Source organism: Dromiciops gliroides, chromosome 4 (genome assembly GCF_019393635.1).
Source record: "Dromiciops gliroides isolate mDroGli1 chromosome 4, mDroGli1.pri, whole genome shotgun sequence".
NCBI classification, from domain to species: Eukaryota; Metazoa; Chordata; class Mammalia; order Microbiotheria; family Microbiotheriidae; genus Dromiciops; species Dromiciops gliroides.
Genome location: NC_057864.1, coordinates 419,550,797 through 419,559,257, shown reverse-complemented (window position 1 = coordinate 419,559,257; position 8,461 = coordinate 419,550,797).

The following is an 8,461-nucleotide window of genomic DNA, read 5'->3' as shown; positions in this document are numbered from 1 at the left end:
TCTTTTAAAAATTATGTTTAGTTACTACATCTCCCCTTGTTTTATAAAATGTTCCTGTGTTTCATGAGTCATGTCAGTGTAGGTATGTGTACGTGTGAGCAAGTGTGCTTGTGGGTGGCTTAGTGTCTTAATAACACTCCTCAGTAGCTCTGAAGAAGCGTACAATATGTGCCATGGTAACAGTTGTTGCCATGGAAAGGATGCCCTATTGTGAATAACTGAAGAAAAACCTATAGAAACCATCTTAGCATGGCACCTTATCCTTCCCAGTGTTAAAATAGACTAGAATTCAAATGGACAAGGGAGTGAGATCCTCTAATATAATGTCCAAAATCACAATGATAACATTAAACAAAATTCCAGGCAGCATTTCCTCTTTCAAAGGGCTGGATAAGAAGGGAGGTAGAGAAGCAGCCAACATTGTTTATCTATAAACTCACGTTCTTCCCTGTTAACTATTTTTTTTCCTGTTAAAACCCACAAAGTATTACAAATGAAGAGAAAACATGGATGAAATTAACTTAAAGAAAATGGTTTCCCCCAACTTACTGGAATGAAATCTGAATTGATGGGTTTCATCTAACTTATCTGTTAATGGGCTCTCTTGATGCCCTTGTGTTGCCCTAATCTCCCAAGTACTGGACAAACAGGTACATTTGTTTATCTTTATCACTCTTTGCTTACTAAAGAACTCTGTTTTATTAAAGAGATCAATCACGTACATACAACTTAATAGTCTGTGCAGCACATGCAAGGTAAAAAAAAATAAGAAACAAGAGAGACCTGTTTCTACATTTCCACAGACTGGAGCCCCAAAGCATTAAAGAAACAGTTTTTTTAAAAAAAAGCTTTTTACAATAATAATAAAAAAAATCTGTGAGCTAGAAAATGTGTTATTAAAATTAGTCATCTAACACGTCTCAAAATGTTCAAGTGGAGGCTTAAAAGGAACAAATCCCTCTGTTCTGTCTGCTAGTCAGTTTTATCCAGTGACTTCCCTGAACAGTCCTATGATTCTAGCTGAAAAGACAATAAGTGCTTTACATGTCTAATGCACTGCTCCCATTACTGACATGCACCAAGGAAGCAGTCGCCCATCCATCGAGGGCCTACCACCCAGCGGTGCTTGCAGAGAATTGCTCTTCCTTAACAAGGAGGTGGTAGATTGAAGGCCAACATTTGTGTCAGAGGAGAAACATGGACATGAGACAGCTTAGAAATGGTGGTCTATCCTTCTGCTTCTTTGTGTGCTCAAGGATATAAGAGATGTCAGCAGCCCTGTTTCTGGATATAGGGCTACTGAGTTAAAAAGCTAGTTCAGCATGGATACATCTGAGAGGTAAACGTACTGTAATATTTTTATGTTGCCTTCTGGGATGGGAATATTGATTGAATTTGGATTTCATTGGTAGCTTTTTTTAAAAGACACTTCAGGAACTCCTCCTCTCCATTCATTCCCAGGCAATTCTTTTTATGGCTGAGACCTAGAAAAGCAATTAAGGTGGGTTTGTTTTTGTTTTGTTTTGTTTATAGCCAGTAACTATTTTTTTCTATTCTATTAAATCAAATGAGCATTGATTAAGCACCTACTATGTGTCAGGTACTATGCGATTTAGAGCAGGCATGATGAACTGCCAGCTTAAATAAGAAACATATGTTCGTACACTAAAATTCATGATTCTTTCCCCTAGTTGTTGATTGGTCTGCCTTGTTTAAAAAAAAATAACTTAATTTTTTATACTTCAGTCATTTATTTGTCCCAGTATTAACTGAGGTCTTGCCTCTCCCTCCCCAGCCACATTAAAGTGTTTCTGGACTAACAGCGGAGGCATTGAACATCAGTCACAGCTATCATTTCAACTTAAATATATAACATTTGAACAAGCAACGGCTAAAACACGAAAGATGTCAAGCACAGCCACTGAAAGCAAATATTTGACTGATGAGCAAAGTACAGCCCAGTTTTGGAGAATAAAGCAGGAAGAAGAGGGAGCTGGTCCTTCATCTCCTATCAGCTGCTCCTGCTGCCAGTGATTATAGCAATATTTCACAAAGAACATATGGCACTGTTTATAGCCATCAGGAAGCATTTCACAGAGCATCGACACCATGTGTCCACGAACTAGCCTTCCTGATTGCAGTTAATTAGAGAAGAGACAGGAGGCACTTTCTAAGTAGCATTAAGTCACAAAAAGGCCTCAAGTTCTGGGCCCATTTGCAAGACTAGGGAGGCGACAGGAAAGACTTCTGTGAAGGTTCTAACAAGCCCAGCGGAGTGTATTCTCTGAAGAAGCCTGTCCCTGAGGAATGAGACTTCATAATTAAAGGAAGAAGAAAAAATACACCTTTAAGGAGACTAAGAGAGCATGGCAGTACAATAAATCATGCAACTGATGCCTGGAAAACCTATAAAAATAAGGAAATACTTGAAAACCTCAAAGTGTCATTACCAGAAGCAGCTTCTGAGTGAATACAAAATTCTAAAAGTCACTTTACAGTTGGCACATTCCAGATGGAGCAAGTCAAATGGAAAATAATATGGGAACCCACCAATCACCATTCATCCTATACTGTGGTCCAAGTCTATATCTGAGCAGTTTGGGGGTTTGGTTTTTTTTCCATTTTTTATGTTAAGTGTCCCCAGAGTATATATAAGCCAAAGTTTTATCATCAGGTGAGCATGAGCTACCCACTTCAAATATGCCCTTACATTTTCCACATCATCTCCTGACAAAGAGGATTCTAGAGAGCTGGCCCAAATCTAAATGGAGCTTTGGTCTAAAAATTCTTTTCCTGCCAATTTTTAGACTGTCTCTCAGAAGAGGTAGTTATTTTAATTATGTGTATGTGTTTGTGTGCAATCTGGATAGATAGACAGATGTAGACAGATAAAAATAAATACATATCTGTTACATAGCTGGCCTTGAAGAACCACTCAGCTGAGCCCATTAGGGCCTGGGGCAATTGTCTTCCTCTGTCCTGAACCTAGCCATAAAGTTTGGACTGGGTTCAGTCTAACAGAGCTTGCCTCTAATAAGGGAGGCCTCCCTTTTCTCACACTCAATGATTGTTAACCTCACCCTATGCCGGGGTTGGGGGGGAGGTTAATAATAGTAAATTAGATTCCAGCTTATAAAGTAAAGGGATTCCCCAAAGGGGAAGGGGGTACAGATTTTTTAAATGAACAGGTATTGAGTGTAAAATATGAATTGGATATGAAACACTTAATTTATTCCAACACACACCAAAAAAAGATGAAACATAAAAACTCTCATAAACCTTCATTAACAGAGCTGGATACAGCCATTTAACAGGATTCTGTAACTTAACATATAAGTACTATTACAATCTATAGGGAGGGGGGCAGCTAGGTGGTACAGTGGATAAAGCACTGGCCCTGGATTCAGGAGGACCTGAGTTCAAATCCAGCCTCAGACACTTAACACGTACTAGCTGTGTGACCCTTGGCAAGTCACTTAACCCCCATTGCCCCACCAAAAAACAAACAAACAAAAAAAGCCCTTCACAATCTATAGGGAGGCTAAATGCCTATCTTCATAAAACAGTTTTATAAGACAGCTAATCAGTTATTTTATTTGGGATTTTTGGGGTTTTTTTGTTTTGTTTTCATGAGGCAATGGGGGTTAAGTGATTTTCTCAGGGTCACAAAGCTTGTAAGTGTCAGAGTCACATTTGAACTCAGGTCCCCCTGACTCCGGAGTGGGTTCTCTATCCACTGCGCCACCTAGATGCCCCACAAATTAGGCATTTTACATTTCTATTTGTTCTGCACTAACGATTCCAAATCCAAATTTTTTTTTAATGTTACATTCAGCTACTTCCATTGTGCTGTATCTGTTGTTGCCATGACTAATACCTCCAGTGGACACCACTACCATCACTCCCGTGGACCCTCCCCATTACCATTCTCACAAGCCTCTAGAGTTGTAAGCTTTACGAAGTTGTTTCAAAGCAGAGACATATCTGTTGAAAGCTTGCTAATCTGTCAACTATTCAGGAAAGCAAACAGAAGAGGTAGAGGCTGCCACAGGTCCAGGTGTAAGCTCCCCTCATTGATTACACACTTCATGTGGGGAATTACCATGATACCAGGGCAAAGAACAACTCATCCTTGTCCATCCCTCACTGAAATTACAACATATCACCTTGTCAATCTTAGTTGAGAAGACTCCAACCAGAAAAGGAGAGGTGGAGTCATCAGCTCATTCTGCATTATGGAACCCTTACTCATGTCACAGTGCAAGTCCTTTAGCCCGGAGACATATGTGTCCAGAAGCTTTTCCATAGCTTCTTGAAGGAAGTGATTGTTTCACTTTTGTCTATGTAGAATCCCCCGCCCCTAGCACAATGCCTGGCATATAGTAGATACTTAATAAATGTGTGTTAATTAAATTTTAAGTACACAAACACATACATATGGATACATACTTGCAAATAGGTATATGTGTGTGCAAGTATATATTTTTCAATCTTGCCTCAGACGTTTACCAACTGTGTAGCCCTGAGCGAGTCATTGAGCAGCCTAAGTTTACTCATCTATAAAATAAGAATAATAATATCATCTACTTCACAAGGTTATTATGAAGATCAAAAAAGATATAACATATAAAGAGCTTTGCAAAGCTTAAAGCATCATATGATGTTATCTACTATTACTGTAATTATTGTTGGTTTTGTTACTAAAATCTTTTATTGATACAACTTCCTCAATGATTATTTGAAAGTCCATAAGTGCACAGATTAATCATGGCCACAGCTCAACAAAATTGAATGATATGAGTCAAACAGTGTCCACAGAATGGATTGTACTTTCTCCATGGGTCCATAATCACCTTGGGATTTATTCTTATCACCTGACAAAAAGTAATAATAAAACATGAACAGGTGATCCATTACTGGAGTAGGTCCCATATGTCATGGAGAGCTAGAGAGGCTGGCTAAATAACTTCAGATGCAACTGAAATGTAGGTCAGGAGGAATAAATCAGGTATACAGCATACCAGCAGTATTTTAATGGTCCCATGATGGGAGGTTTGATTGATAGTTCCAACATAAAATTGAGATGAAATGAGAGCTCAGCAATCCAATTTAATTCAACAATAATTTATTAAGCATCTACTATATCCAAGACACCTTGTTAAGTTGAAGGGATACAACAAAAAAATGAAAAATATTCCCTACCCTCAAGGAACTTACATCTTAATGGTTACAGAAGAGGTAATATCTATGCAGAGAAATAAATTCATCTGGCTACTTAATTATCTAAAGGTAAATTCAAAGGAGGACTGACATTTGGAATAAGGTTTGTATAAGAAAGCTCAACCCAGGCTCAACTTAATCAAAGAAAGAATATGAATCTAAATAGAGAACTTGTTTTGTGTATGTTGAAAGAGAAGGTTAATAGAAGTTCAAAGGACTTTGGTTTTCATATAAATAGTCAAGTTTAGTAGAGTACTATTATAGTGAAAACTTCCACTACAGACACAAGATATACATGGAAATTAATTTATAATGATTTTATTCCTCTGATAGCCAAAGACTCTTTTCCTTCAAAAAACTTCAGTTCTCGCATTGGGTCTATGATATCATGTTGTGGGTATTCACTCCAATGATGCAGATTGTAACCCATCCATACTTGCCTTTCCTCTATATGTGCCCATATTTTTTTTTTTGGAGTACAATGAGGGTTAAGTGACTTGCCCAAGGTCACACCGGTAGTAAGTGTCAAGTGTCTGAGGCCAGATTTGAACTCAGGTCCACCTGAATCCAGGGCTGGTGCTTTATCCACTGTGTAACCTAGCTGCTCCTGTGCCCATAATTTAACAACTGGAAGTCCACCCAGTGATCTGGGAGCCATCCTCAATTTCTTCTGACATCATAAGGCTACCATTGGAATATAGAGGATGTTTTTATGCTATGCCTTGCAATCACCATCTGGCTAGCCTATCTTATCTTTCAACTGTTCATTTATTGGGAAAACTTGATACAACTGCTACCTCCTTAATTTTAAGAAAATGTTGATTGATTCAATCATTGTCAGCTAACTCCACTGTGGTTCATCTGCATGACTTTAAGTAAATCATGCAGTATTTCTTAGAATCAGTTCCCTCATTTACAAAATAGGTAGATATTCACACTACCTCTCTTACAGAATTGCGGTAAATATAAGGATTAGTAACTATTATTCCTAATTATCAAGAAAAGCATGAGACAAGGTGGCATAATGGAAAGAATATTGGTCTTGGAGCCAGAAGACCTGAATTAAAGTATTGCTGCTGCTACTTTCAAGCCATGTGGCTTTCATGCTGCATTTCACAAGATTGTTATGAAGAAAACATGAGATGAATTAAAAATAAATGAGAGGAAGGGGGCAGCTAGGTGGCCCAATAGATAAAGCACCAACCCTGGATTCAGGAGGACCTGAGTTCAAATCCTGCCTCAGACACTTGACACTTTCTAGCTTTGTGACCCTGGGCAAGTCACTTAAGCCTCATTGCCCCACAAAAAATAAAAATTAAAAAAAAAAATGAGAGAAGCAGCCAGGTGGTGCAGTAGATAAAGCACCAGCCCTGGATTCAGGAGGACCTGAGTTCAAATCCTGTCTCAGACACTTGACACTTACTAGCTGTGTGACCCTGGGCAAGTCACTTAACCCTCATTGCCCCATGCAAAAAACAAACAAACAAAAAACAAAACAAAACAAAACAAATTTGTGAGAGATTTCAAGAAAGGCTAAGGAACAATTGGCACATTTGAGATTTAGAAGCACAAAACTCTAGCTATGCAAGGAACCTACCCATTCATTTTATAGTGAGGAAAATAATGTAGAGAACTTGCATGACTTGGCCAACAATACCCAGGTAGTTAACGGGACAACTAGAAGTAATACACACATCCTACTCCTCAGTCCAACATTATTTCCAATATACCATGCCATCTCTCAAATAATCATACTGAAAAAATATGCTGGATTTTTGCTTTTAATCATACTAAAGAAAAGAAGTAAGTAATATTTTGAGTTACCTGACATCCAAAGAAGGTAACAGGAAGGTATATGCAATAAATTTGACTAAATTGTTTCTCATAGCACACCACACCTACAACGAGTAGGCTTTGAAAATGAGTGTTTGGGCTTATTATGGACCAGGTTCTTGGCTCCATGCTTTCTGTTTTTTCTTCTTGGATCAAAGTAACCTCTGAAGGCCTCAGTTTTCTTATCCAGAAAACTAGGGGCATTGGTTAGATGATCTAAGTTTCTAATGATAAACAATTTTATCATCATCATAACTGAGCATGAGGGCTGCGTCTTTGGACTGCATATTTCACCAGTACTTACATTTGTACCATACACATTAATTTGTCCATTCATTCAGTGACCAAATTAACAGCTAGGTGGCACAGTGGATAGAGAGATGGCCTTGAATTTGGAAGGACCTGAGGTCAAATCTCACCTCAAACACTTACTAATTGTATGACCCTGGGCAAGTCACTTAACCCTAACTGCCTTAAACATCTGAGGACATCTCCAGTTGTCCTGATATATATATATCTTGCCACTGGGCCCATATGGATCAGGAGTAGAGGGTGAGGTTGGTGACCATGCATAGCCCTCCTTCACTTAAATCCACTTCAGTGCAAGTTATGACATCACCTCTATGTCATGCTCCTTTTCAAGAATGAAGGACAAACAACATTGACAAAATAATAATGTATGACACAAATAATTGGAAACCAGGTCCTAGGGAAGGTTGTATGGAAGAAGGAATGAGAGGAGTAAATGTATGGCATAATTGATAGAGTGGTAGGATTGGAGTAAGAGAGCCTTGATTTTGAACCCTGGCTTAGATAATTAGTAACTATGTGACCCCAGATTAGTCACTTAGCCTCTCTAAATCTTAGTTTCCTCATCTGTAAAATGAAAATAACAATATCACCTACCTCCCAGGGTTGTCATGAGGATCAAATGAAGCAATATTTGTAAAGCAATTTATAGACCCTATAGCACTAACGATCAGGTATAAGATTTTAGCTACCATCATCATCATTATTATTGTTATCATCATTATCATCAAAAGAAGAAAAAGGAAGAAGGAAGAAAATAGGAAAGAGAACTCATGAAGGCTATTGGAGGCCTTTGGAATTATAAAAACAAAGGTTGAAATTGAGGAGGCAAAATTTGTGAAAGCTTAAGAAGTCAAAGGAAGAGGATGTGATGAGAACTCAATCTGAAGGAAGAAAAAGTCTGGAACTAAAGGGAAAAGGTTTGGGTTCAACCTTAAGGGAAAGGATTCAAGGGGAAGGGAAAAATAGTTGATTACACAAAATAGGAGAAGTTGGTAAAACAAGGTAAGAAGTTAGTAAAAGGAAAAAGGGGGAGGGGGAAGGAAGTGAAGTATAGCTATCTGATGATGCTGTAGTAAAGAAAGAAGAAGAATTGTTC